General features: G+C 40.8%; 1 protein-coding gene and 2 long non-coding RNA genes across 4 annotated transcripts in view; 1 reads left to right on the forward strand and 2 right to left on the reverse strand.

Moving 5' to 3' along the window:
* The first annotated feature begins 1,348 nt into the window (after positions 1 to 1,348).
* gdpd5a (glycerophosphodiester phosphodiesterase domain containing 5a) overlaps positions 1,349 to 13,195 on the forward strand; it is a 47,371-nt gene continuing 35,524 nt past the window's right edge. For both annotated transcript variants that reach the window (XM_060908349.1, XM_060908348.1), the window contains exon 1: positions 1,349 to 1,728. The gene's annotated coding sequence lies outside the window, so the exon portion shown is untranslated. The remainder of the gene's footprint in view (positions 1,729 to 13,195) is intronic.
* LOC132873279 (uncharacterized) lies at positions 5,822 to 9,113 on the reverse strand. The gene is made up of 3 exons (XR_009651548.1): positions 8,729 to 9,113; positions 6,605 to 6,669; positions 5,822 to 6,295 (listed from the first exon to the last, which is right to left on the reverse strand). It is a non-coding gene; the product is annotated as an uncharacterized LOC132873279 (long non-coding RNA).
* On the reverse strand, positions 10,405 to 11,798 carry LOC132873158 (uncharacterized). The gene is made up of 3 exons (XR_009651537.1): positions 11,534 to 11,798; positions 11,076 to 11,307; positions 10,405 to 10,863 (listed from the first exon to the last, which is right to left on the reverse strand). It is a non-coding gene; the product is annotated as an uncharacterized LOC132873158 (long non-coding RNA).

Here is a 13,195-nt window from a genome sequence, read left to right on the forward strand (position 1 = left end):
ATATTCATAATTATCTTTTCTTCCCCCTATAAGCTAGAATCCTGGTGCAAAACTCATGACTGCAAAAGAAAAATGTGAGAAAATGGCTAAATATCCTAAAATATGTTAGTTTGTACATTTCTCGAGCTGTGTAAAGCATAGAATATGGGAGAGAAAACTTAGACTTTGAATTTGGGCTATTTTTTGTCACACAGGCCTGGCGGTCCTGCTCTGAGGCTACTTACGTTCAGAATAAAACACTTTGGAGGTATGCTGTTAAAGAAAAAAAATCAACAACAAGGTACTGTGATGTGGCACAATGTGAGGCAGAGTCACTATTACCACCCCAAAGTTGATTATTTTCCCATTACAACACATCCTAAAGCTACATTGACTTATATTTAATGTTGTGAGTTGTCTGTGAGACAAAGTAGTTCCTGTTATCGCTTATGTTAGAGCAGCTATAAACATTTGTTCCCTCACTAGCCTCTCTTTTTTTGTCTTTCGAGGTTCACAAGAAAAAACAAAACAAACCGTGGGCGGCACGGTGGTGTAGTGGTTTGCGCTGTCACCTCACAGCAAGAAGGTCCTGGGTTCAAGCCCCGTGGCCGGCGAGGGCCTTTCTGTGCGGAGTTTGCATGTTCTCCCTGTGTCCGTGTGGGTTTTCTCCGGGTGCTCCGGTTTCCCCCACAGTCCAAAGACATGCAGGTTAGGTTAACTGGTGACTCTAAATTGACCGTAGGTGTGAGTGTGAATGGTTGTCTGTGTCTATGTGTCAGCCCTGTGATGACCTGGCGACTTGTCCAGGGTGTACCCCGCCTTTCGCCCGTAGTCAGCTGGGATAGGCTCCAGCTTGCCTGCGACCCTGTAGAACAGGATAAAGCGGCTAGAGATAATGAGATGAGATGAGAACAGCATGTTTAAAAAATATATTATTAGCCTATTAGTCTTAGATTATGAAGTATCCACCATACAAGTCCCTGCAATCAAGCTGCTACGACAGAAACAATATGCATTTGAACAAGCGCATTAATATTATCTTGTGATTTGGCTCGTCGCTGGAACTACTTTTCGAGTTGCTGTTATAGAAAATAATCAACACCTTTTGATCACTCAGAATCAAGACTTTCTACAGGGCGGTGGTATAATGTTTACTAAGTGACAAATAATTGTTACACATGTTAAAATATGTCGATGGAGGATTTAATATTGAAGTTGCTGAGAGAAAATGGTACCTGTGGCATCACACTGAAGCCTTTCAAGCCTTTGAAGCCATTATAAGCCCCGCCCCTTAGCTGTCTTTCAGAGGACACCAGCCACGCACATATTGCTTCACGCCCCGCCCATATCCCTAAAAGCCACGCCTACGTGTTTCCAGATGGCGCATTCGCACGAGCCTTCGCAGCAGAATCATGCCTTTATTATACCTCCTGTAGGACATTCACAGAAAAACACCGGATTTTAGTGGAGTTTTAGTTATTAAAAAGGAACAAGGATCAGAGAGAGAACACACACAACACAACAACAAGCGAGGTAGTCTGAAGAAGGACTGATATATAAAGTGTCATTCTGCATTTCTTCTGGGTTTTATTTTGTTTTCCACTCAGAAGGAAAGAAATCTAAACAAAGTGAAACTCGGTTCCATTTCCGGGTGAAGATGAACAGTTTTAGAGAAGTGTGAACTAAAAACACACTTACCTGCGCTGCTCACCTTGTGAAGAGGGAAGGAGGATTAACGCCGCTGTAGAGGTGAGTGTTTACACTCGGATTAACTCTGTATTTCCTAGTTTTACTCAGTTTAGAAATGTGAATTAGTTTGTACTTATTTACTTACTTTTTTTGTTAACTTTACCAACTAATAACATGTCAAGTTCCATGTTTTTTGTCAGGTTTTTCCTCATAGATTTAAAGGTGCAGTAAGCTATTTTTCCCCCTTAGTTGTACAAATAACCGAGAAGATATGTACCGTGATAAAAAAAAACAAAAACAAACCCAATGAGTTAAACCGTAGCCTTAATAAAGTTTATGACTTACAGTCTGGAATGCTTGTTTGTGTTTGGATGCCACTTGATCCCCCTTTCTATCAACACAGGCTAGGTGTTGGTTCTGACTTGGTTCAGTTTGCGAACCTTCGAAGTCCGTTCACTTTTCCACAGGCGAGAAAACCACCATCACCGCTGAGCTACGTTATGATGTCACTGTATACATTACATTATAGCAGATGCTCATATCCAGAGCAGTTGGGGGTTTAGGTGCCTTGCTTAAGGGCACTTCATCCATTCCTACTGATCCCGGGAATCGAATCAACCGGTGACCTTTTGGTCCCAAAGCTCCTTCTCTAACCATTAGGCCATGGCTTCCCCATATGTCTCTGTTTTCCCGGCAATGCTAGCACCAAGCACAACAGCAGCAGCGGTGGCGAATGACTGAAATAGACAGTTGAGAAGCTGCAATAGCCTTTTTTTTTTTTTTAATAATTGTGGTCACACAGTTTTATTTCGTCACAATATCCCACCCCAGTCCCAAGTGGTTCTTGCTTAGCAAAGTGTTGGTGTCACTCTTGAACCAGTTTTCCTGGCCAGGAGTTGGTTCTTTGGCTCTCAAAATGCAAAGGACGGGTTCAAGGTGAGGCACCGGCTCTGAACCGGCCCTCGAGCTGCCATGATGGAAAAGGGGTATTAACCAAACCAAACCAAAGGTGCATTCAAGGTGAATTTGCAACTTCTAATTCCCCACCTACAACCAGTTAAAACCACAGAAATCATTCCCTATTTGTAGTTTTAACTCACCAACTTGGAATTGTCTCCTCAACGATCAGTTCCTTTGTGAATAGTCCTCCTTGTCTACTTTTAAATTAGTTCATATACAGACACTGTTTTGAGAAGGTAATTATCAGTGTTAGAGTTATTACTAATGTTAGCCGGCTAGGTTGTTTCTAACGCCTGTCACTGTTGTCTGTTGGTGTTGCTGCACTGTAGTTTCAGCATGGATGTTGTGTGGATACTTGAAGTTCACTATAGTCCAACAGAACCAATACCCACTCAGGACTATATTTATAAACATACAGTAAAATAGCTTTTTATGAACTTGCGTGCTCTGACAGCGCAAACCAAAGACATGCTTTCATGGAGTCATTGGTGTCGTGTCCCCCCCCCTGCATTTTGAACATGCTGAGGTGAAAAATATCTCATCTCATTATCTCTAGCCGCTTTATCCTGTTCTACAGGGTCGCAGGCAAGCTGGAGCCTATCCCAGCTGACTACGGGCAAAAGGCGGGGTACACCCTGGACAAGTCGCCAGGTCATCACAGGGCTGACACATAGACACAGACAACCATTCACACTCACATTCACACCTACGGTCAATTTAGAGTCACCAGTTAACCTAACCTGCATGTCTTTGGACTGTGGGGGAAACCGGAGCACCCGGAGGAAACCCACGCGGACATGGGGAGAACATGCAAACTCTGCACAGAAAGGCCCTTGCCGGTCACGGGGCTGGACCCCGGACCTTCTTGCTGTGAGGCGACAGCGCTAACCACTACGCCACCGTGCCGCCGGTGAAAAATATTATTATTATTATTATTACTACAATCTGCAAATGAGCGTTTACAAGGTACTATGAAAGCAGGGTAAGATCGGGGGCGTGGCTTTGTGAACATGGATGAGAATCATTCAAATGTCGAACCCAGCTAATGGTGAGAGACCTAACCTTCAAAAAACTAAGATGAATCAGACTGACAGTTAATTCTTTAATGCCTAACCATAACATTCTGTATTCATTGTTGATTTTTTTTTCCTTATCAAGCCATGTTGTTGGTTTATTTATCAGACCAGAGAGGATAAATTTATTAGACTATGAAAAAAAAGCTTTCCTTTCCTGATGAGCTGCCTTCAGCTGAATAATTCACATAAATGCCTGTCGTAAAGGTTCACAGAGTAGTGAAGTTACTTAGCGCTGGATCTGTGACATGTGCTAGAAGGAAAGTGACATGAAGCAGTTTGAGGATTTGTTCGCAGAAATGGTGCGATGTTATCTTTCCTTCCAAATATAAAAAGGAATCAAGCTACAGTTAATTTGGAGAAGTGTGAAGCTCCAGTGGGTAATATGAGACCAAATTCTGTGTCATATTGCCACAAATTATGTTGAAGTATAGTGTGTTTAAAAAAAAAAGTTCTCGGGTTGTTTTTTTCCCCCCTGCATTTTACCTTCTTCTACTAGTTCTCTCAAATCCAGTGATGCACAACATTTTCTTCATTTCTTTTCATGTCCATCCTACTTTGACACATCATGGTATAATTCTTATTGCACACATTTTCATTACATGAAACTATGTTAGAGACACATCAAAGACTCCTGTCCTTTACTTGCTCATGGGTTGTGCTGGTATAAGAAAATAATCAATGACCGTGCCTGACTACCCCAGTTACAAAGAGCCAGACCCTTACCAGCTTCTTGTGTTATATGGACAAGTGTAGCATATTGTGATCAGAGTCTATGATCATATTTTCTCTACACTGTCTATACTTTTTAACTGCAAGGCAGAAAATCATGAATAAATTACATGCCTGGACAGTAGGCATTTCTATATGATGCTTGAGCTACAGGAAGTTCCTTATTATTATATTTTCTACTAAGAGTCATATTCAGCAGGCATTTGTAAGAAAAACACACTAAGTCCAGTCTGCAGACAGTTGTTGTGGGAAATGCTGCGGTGACGCCTCAGGAAGTTTCCCAGCGAGACGGAAGTGTTGTGTAAGAGACAGGACTTTCAGGTGGAAGGATGTAAGGCGCTTTTATCAGCCGTGTTTCAAAGCTCGGACACAGACGACTGTCTGAATATTGAACCCGTGGGAGGATTGCCGATCATAATTGCAGGGTGGGCAATATTGAAAAAAAAATCATGATACTTGAAGACACATTGTGAGATTATGTGGTTTTTAACTTTCGTCACAAGGGGTCTTTAAAAATGGCCTCTAGTCCCACTTACATTTTCTCTTTAATTTAACAGTAAGGTTCTGCTGTGAGAAGGGGTTTGGGAATGTGTATCTTGAGTCATTCCAAGAGCAGACGTGATGCTGTTTCAGTACTTCTCTATGAAATATTCAGTTCCTCCACTGGAGGTCAATGGGCTGAGATAGGCCTGTACTTGCGAGCTCTGAAAACATCTGATAGTGTGGGAGGTCTTTTATTTCTTTCACATGCAGAGGAGGTGGGTTTGCGGAGTGTCATAACAAAGGATTAGGTGCACAGTATACCATGTTTGACGCATCATTTGCCTTGGGACAAGACCACCTAAGAGCATGCCATTGGATATGTGGTTTTTTTGGGGGGGGCTTTTTTAAAATGCATTGACTGGGTGAGTTTGGAGGCAGGATGATTTAGGGAGTGCAGAAAGCTAACTAGCTCTGGGACACACAGCACCAAGCGAAGTTTGTCAAAATATACTTCTACATAAAGGATCTGATCATTGACCCCAGCGAATTTGCGAGACAACTCCCTTCCCAGCAGCTTCTCATGCTTCCTCAGCACTCCATCACAAGGCAGTTTGTTCTTTTGCAGCGTCTTTTGTCCTTTTATAACCACAGCAGTGTAACCTGATCACTTCCTTCCCTCAAGTCAGTTCATTCCTGAACTTTAAGAAGAACTTCTAAATTAGCACAGCCCTAAGAAAAAATGGCAGAAAAATGAACAAGGAAAATAACTCTTGTTTTGAAGTCTAGGGATTATACACTTGGTGTCATGTTGTTCGAGTAAATTAATCAGTGCTGACATTTTGTATTGAGGCTGAATTACTGTTTTATTCTTTCTCTCTCATATACACACACACACAGGATTAGTCAAAATTATCTTAACATTTAAATGGTAGAAACCATTTATTCACAAAACATGCATCATATGTGCAAGATGATTTACAGGACCGTCTCAACCTGTTCGCCATCGTGCTCATCTCATAAAAACCAGCGAGCAACAGTACCATTTAAAGCCCAGACACACGTTTTGCGGGGAATAGATGATACCACAGTCCTTATTCTGTCATTGATCTCTCAAACTTTCCTGCTATACACGTGCTCCTTCACCATACTCCATAACCAGAAATCACAGGGCGTCAAATCAGGGGAGTGTGGAGGCTATGGCAATGGTCCACCGCGACCTACTCATCGACCTGGAAATGTGTGGTCGAGATAAGCATGAACAGTACGGCCAAAATGCGGCAGTGCGCCATCCTGTTGGAAATACCCCGCCAATCGGATCCATAGTGGAAGTTCATCAATGGCGTACTGCTGCACCATCTGTAAGTAGATGTCTGATGTCACTGTTGGGGTGTCAAAAAAAAAGTAGGGCCCAATTACACCAGCAGCGGTCATGGCGCACCACACATTCAGGAGAAGAAAAATCCATTAATGTTAACATAATTTTGACCAACCCTGTGTGTGTGTGTGTGTGTCTATATATATTAGATAAAACCTTCCTCATATACGACTGACATGGATGTTCTTATGCAACAGTTATACGTTTTATTTAAACTGTGTGGAGTAGCCATGACACATGTTCCTGCGTAAGTTGTTACTCTGGAAACGATGATTAGAACAAGTGCTTTAATATACCCTTGTGATTTGCTCACCTGTTAGAGTTGCTGTTTCAGAAAGCGAATCCTTCGAACCAATCAGAATGGAGAATTCCGTTGCACTGTGGTACGTTACATAAGGTGTTATTAGTCATGTCGGTTATTTCTGGCTATAATCATTTATAAGCACAGGAATAGAAAGCACATCTATTATTTAAAGTTGTAGTGCTGATATTATTAAATGCTTTATTAGACTGATCCTTATGGCTAATGGATTTTTTTTTTATCTCAGTTTCCACTTGTTTGCTAAGATGACCACAGCAAATAAAATCTTGTGAGTTAGACTCACAGGATCATGTGTGCACCTGTTTTTGTCAGTCTGAGGAGTTTTGTGTAAAAGGCCAACATAATTTCACAACATTATGTAAGATATAAAATAAGAGCGTTTCCATTGAGTCTTTTGTCAATGTCTGTTTCAGTCAAGCCATATAAATAATATAAAATATTAAAAATCGGGTTTTGGAGTCTAGCACCAAAATGTTACTGATCCAGGTTTTGTGGTGACTGCTGTTTCAGTGGTCATCAGGAGATGACCTATCCCTCTGGCCCCCACATGAAACCCCGCTCCAAATTTTCCTAAGTTCAATTCCTAATAGTTTTTGACTTATGCTCCAGAAACTAAAATGTTTACTAATGGATGGACGGACGGTCAGACGGACAGAGCAATAACTATATCCCCTCTGCATTCTATGCTGGGGGGATAATAAGATGTGATCAAGGTGAAGTTTTTGAAAGCATTCATTTGCTTTTTTTATCCATCCATCCCTCCCTCACTCACTCATTCAATAAATGTCACCATGATGAATCAGTGGTCTGAGATAGGATCCATACGAACTGCATTGCTGAGATTAATGCTAGCCAAGATTATTAAAGAATATCAGTCAAACAAAAATGTTTCTCTCCTGCGGTTTCTGACTTATGACAAAAACTGTGATTGCAAAAGATCTATATGTGGAAGTAGGGCTCGTTTTCTATCGCATGTAGACAATGAAACATTCATCATAATAGCGTCCACGTTTAAGATAAGGCTATCACTAAGATGAAAAGCCTGCCATTGTGAGGATTTTTTTCCTCCATGTATTTTTTTCCTCATGCTTCTGGTCTCTTACAGAATGACCGAGACTACTACTTTTAATCCCTGGATGCAGTCAGCAACCATTTCTCCCTGAGAGTCCTGAAGAAGGTGCCGATCATTTAAATAGGAAGGACGTAAGCGTTCCATCCTGCACTAATGACACTAACAAGTGTCGCATTTCAGTGTCTGTTTCCAGCATTTCCAAACAGGTCCTAATCTATTTCCTGGTGGTCCAACAACTGTCCTCATCCCAGTGATAGCTCTTGACCCCTGCTGAACTCCAGTGTGTCCTGCAGAAACCCCGATTAGCTTCTCTAGCCCTCGGTCATTAGCCAGATTTTTGAGATCTGTCCCAAGGGCTGGTCTCTTCCTGTCCGGACCAGACAATGAGCCGCTTTGCTGAGCCAGAGAGATTATTAGGCATGCAGAACTTGTACCTGAATGGTTCACACAAAGTTCTTTCAAACGACAAATACCTGAAATACTCTCATGGCAGCAGTTAATTTCTGATCACTTTATCGAGGCGAATTTGTAAACCATGGCCTTATGAGCGAACAGGAAACAAGTGGGTGGTACTGTGGTGCCATTGGTCAGGGAAAAAAATGGAGGAGCTGCTTATTAGTAATTCGTGCTCGCTCTGAATTTTTGCCTCTGTTTTCTTGTTGCATATTTGGGAAGTAAATATACATAAAACTATTTCCCGTACTCCCAACTCGTAGTTGCATGCATCATAAATATTATCAGCATGCTGGCTAAACTTATTTTATTTATTATTGTTTTAAACATATTTTCTTTTCACATTAGTAATAAAAGGACCAATTGTGGTAAACTTTTTTTTTTTTTTTAATCCCCCCCCCCGGGTATCAGCTCGGATTTTCTTCCTTCTCTCTTTGTAAATGTCTGTCTAGGAGTTCCTCCAACAGGACAATGGCTAAAACAATAATCACATCGATGTCTCACCATTATTCTTCATCTCAGTTACTCAGATGGTGGAAACTCAATCTCATAGCACTTGTTTAAGAAGTGACAGTGATGCATTTCGATACCTGGATTGGATTCTGCTTGACTTGAGTCTTGTTAGATAAAAGCTCCTGCCCAGTGAATAAATGTAAACGGACACTTTGCCCAGAGAGAGGATTGCAGTACAGGAGCGCAGCTGACCTGTCTGAAAACGCAAGCATAAAGAGGCTCTGAAAACAGATCTGCCTGAAACGGTGGCTGAAATGCCACTGCTTTTGTGAATTTGTAAAAGCTTGTCGAGAGGCCAGTGTCATGGAAACGAGCTGGAACAGACAACCGTACATAAGCACAGAGAGAACACACAGCTGCTGAGCACACACACACACGTGTGCGCGCACACACACGACAATGCCTTTCTGAACACCAGGGCTGTTTATAAAGGGCCATTTTACAGAAATGACTGGCTTTGATCTTGATATTTACATTTGTTTTTCATTTACTTATCTTTTATCCAAAGTACTAACTTAAAAGTGCTGATTTAAAATTCTTACATCATGATAAAATTATCACGCCTTACAAATATTTAGATTTGTTCCCTGTTTTTTTTTAATTTATTTTTAAAATCACAGGATTATTTTGTAATATTGTCCAAATAAGTGCTCCTCACTAACTAATTTTTTTAACTAGTTTTCCACCATGGTGACTGTTCCAGAGTGCTGATTCTGGAGACTCCTTCCATAAACACAAAATAAACGTATCATTAAAGCTAGATGGCCTTTCGATTTCATAAAATCTGTGAAATGTAATTCCCTCTGAAATGTGGCCATTGTGATACATGTTTATTTCTGTAATATCTCACAAAATATCAGGCCATTCTGTGGCTGGGAAGTTATTTAATTTGAGAGGATTAAAGCAAATAATGTGCATGAAATCGCTCGCTTCAAGCAGACAGAGGAAGTCCGTGTGCACATGCGCAGGTTTACCACCTTCTTCTTTTGGGTTTTACGGCAGCTGGCATCCACAGTGTTGCATTACTGCCATCTACAGGTTTACCTTTGAGCGTGCACTGACAGTTCCATCATTCTGTCGCTAAACGAACAGCTGATCACACCAAGATGCTCGCTGATCTCCCATATTTATTAATTTGGTCCTGCGTTTCCTTTCCTTCGCGACATAACGTCTTTTCTTCTCACTTTCTGTCACTGTAGTCGGTCTTTCACGTTTCATTCGCACACTCGCATCTTCCATTTTTCTCTCCGGTTTCAAATTTGTATCCCACAAAACCTTGCACGAACGGGGAAAGCCCACCACGTGATGCATGATGTAGTATCTTGTATTGGGTCATGGTGAAGCAGGAAAAAATAGAGGAGAATTTAGGGCCATGTGGCTCTAAATTCATTCATTGTTCTATTTAAAAAAACAACAACAAAAAAAACCCTGATAATATTGGAAGTCTGTGAATCGAATTCAGTAGCTTTTGGGCCATGAAACAAAAATAATTGGGTGTCGTGGAAAATTCCTTTTATGACCTACACTTGGAAAAATTTGAAAGGCAGTCTACCTTTAACAAAATATCGTATCAACGATTACACACGTTTCTTTTTAATCTGTTCCACCATGCAAGTCCAGGTTTAAGTTGTTGCTATAGAAACAATAATGTATTAAAAACAAGTGTATTTATATTAATAAACACCTTCTGACCAATCAGATTTGGGAATTCAACAGCTCTGGGATATTATGTTAATTGTTCAGATATCTGCTGGTTCCATGACCTTTTATTGGGACTAGTAATAATGTAATGACATCAATTCCCAAAAAGAAAGCTACATGTTCATCTGCACCTGGTTTCATTTCATATGTATGTAAATTTACATTTTTACTAAAAGTTAATGGACGCCTCCATGTTCATTGTCTGTTAGGAACAATCTAACAAGCTGACTGGGAAGATGATGTACTCAGTGCGACCTTGTTTACTGTTCATGCTGTGAGCAGCCATGTTGATTTGACACCACTTGGTGATCTCAGAGTTGAAGAGACCTTCTTGAATTTCTGAGTAGGAGCTCTGAGCTGAGAAGGTGTTTCCTTTGTTTGTCGTTCATCAGAAATCCAGACTGAATCCCAGCAAATGTTGAATTTGAAACAGGGTTCCTTGAGGGCTCATTGGATGGTTACAGAAAGACTCTTCTCTATCAGTTCTTTGTTTGCAACCATGTGACCAAAACTGCTTGCGTCATTGACCGCCACCATGTTGGAGGATATACAATACACACACACACACAGTGGTAAGAGTACAGACTGGAAGGTAAAGAGGAGTTACACTTAGAAGCTTATAGTCATTTCTTAAATCTGTTTTTAAAACAATCATTTTGACTGCTTCAAAAGATAGCTATCTAATACACTATATATAACATTTAGTTCTAAAAGGGCTCTCACCGGGCGACGCGGCTGCAGTATTTCAGGTTGAGGATTGACATGAACCTTGTTCGATTGACTCGGTGATCATTTGGGAAGATTCTTCAATAATTTTGTGTTTCTTTCTGCGCTCTGTAAGCCTTGCATTTCAAGCTACTGCTTTAGTACCATCTTTGATTTTGTTGTGGCTCATATTTTGTGTTGGTGCCCAGTCTGGATCTGTAAAATTGTAGAGATCAGCTGGTTTCTTTCCCTAATGGAAAGAAAAAGCAAGATAAAAGCAGCGTCATCAAAAATTATATCCAGCTGTTTTTAAAATGCAATAATTGTAGAAGCCTTTGATTGTCGGCTCACACACTGAATGATCACAGCTTTGTCACGTTTGACAGCGGCGAGTTTCTGCACGACCAGGCTATTAAACCATCCAATATTTCTTATATATTGTGATCTTTCATTAATAACTCGTTTGTAGCACTTACCATTGATAAAATGTTCACTGCAGCCTCGTGTGGTTTTTGCTTTCTCATCATTTCAATCAGCCCAGTTAATGTTGGACAGCCAGTGACGTCTACGCTCCGTGGACAACTCTCTGTTTTTTCTCCTTGATTATTTATAATTGCTGGAATTCTAAAGAACTTAAGTCCCCTTGTCTTGAATAGAGTTGCGCCTGCATCCAATTAGAGCACACAGAGTCGGCATAGCGAAGAAACAAAAATAATTATTGAGCGTAACAACCTCTCGAGGATATCCTCTGTAGTAAATGTGCACTGCGTGAGTTTGTGTATATCCTCCAACGTGGCCCACTTCCGGTTCAAAGCCTCATGCATAATTAGCTATGATGTCACGTGCAAATGAAGAGTAGTAGGTTCTACCTAGAAACCGTATAGATTTCTCAATATGAATATCTTCAGGAAGATTATTTATGATGTTGGTCAACACCTGAATGTTCTCACCCAATACCAGCTAACTAACAAATCAGCCCACATGTTTGTTCAGGGCAGATGGTCAGCGTTATCTGGCTCAGACAGGGCCATTCGTTCGGTGTGAGGCCAGAACAGGAAGCCATGTCCTGGAGAGATAGCAGCACAAAAGCGGAACTTCTTTTGTCCACACCAATTGTGAAAAGGATGGTGGCTGTGAGAGTTATTGAGGTTATCGATGTTTTCTAAACATAGCTCATCTTTCACTAGGAAGATAAGCCCTTTTAATAAAAAATAATTTTCATTAAAGCCAATGTAAACGGATATTGTAGTACAAGGAGAGCTGAGAGACACCTAAAGAGCTCTTAATCTATCTTTACATGCAAACAATAACCTAGCCACGTTTAATCCAAGTGAAACACTAATTACAGCAATTTTAGCAAACATTTTTGTGCCTGGATGTGTCTAAGTTGGAGGGCGATTTCAGGATGTGTATGCAAACGAACAGTCACACCTTGCTGCATTAACATGTGGCCGAGATATGATAAACCTCTGTTTTGCACGCCTTTTTATGGGGGTTTTCCCATCGCACGCAACCTTGTTGTTCAGCCGATAGGATTTTTCGAGAACTGTATTTGATTCTGAATTTGGGATATCCTTAGAGTAGTGCAGCGGGAACATTCCGGACGTTCATCAAGAAATAAAAAAATATATATAAACCACGGAAATATTAAACACCAAGTGTCCTGTAGTCTGGTGGAACTTTAACTAGCTTTGAAAACATGAACTTGAGGTCATGCGATAACTAGTGAGATCCGAGCTGAACGGAAATCACCAATATTTACAGGAAAAAAAATCAAAAGCTCACGACTCACGCTGCAGAAAATACAAGCCTTGCTAATCCTGTGATTTTTTTTTTTTTTCCTGTGTATTGTCACATCTTTTTTTTATTTCCCCAAATAAAGCCATCCTTTGTGTCATGTGGCTAATTTTGCACTCCATAAAGCCTATTTATTAAAAATTTGAGAAACAGATGGTGAGGGATATTGTCTCGGGTGCAGAAGGGAGCTGAGTCACACCTGAAGCGCTCCACAAAAGCGGCGCCGTTCTCAGCTATTCAGTACCTCAGGCGCTCTAATAACTCATTAATATTCTCATCCTGTCAGCTATGAGGTCCAATTCATTATTCTATTATTAACAAGTCTTATAATTGCACTTGCA

This window comes from Neoarius graeffei, chromosome 25, assembly GCF_027579695.1.
Source record: "Neoarius graeffei isolate fNeoGra1 chromosome 25, fNeoGra1.pri, whole genome shotgun sequence".
Taxonomy (NCBI): Eukaryota; Metazoa; Chordata; class Actinopteri; order Siluriformes; family Ariidae; genus Neoarius; species Neoarius graeffei.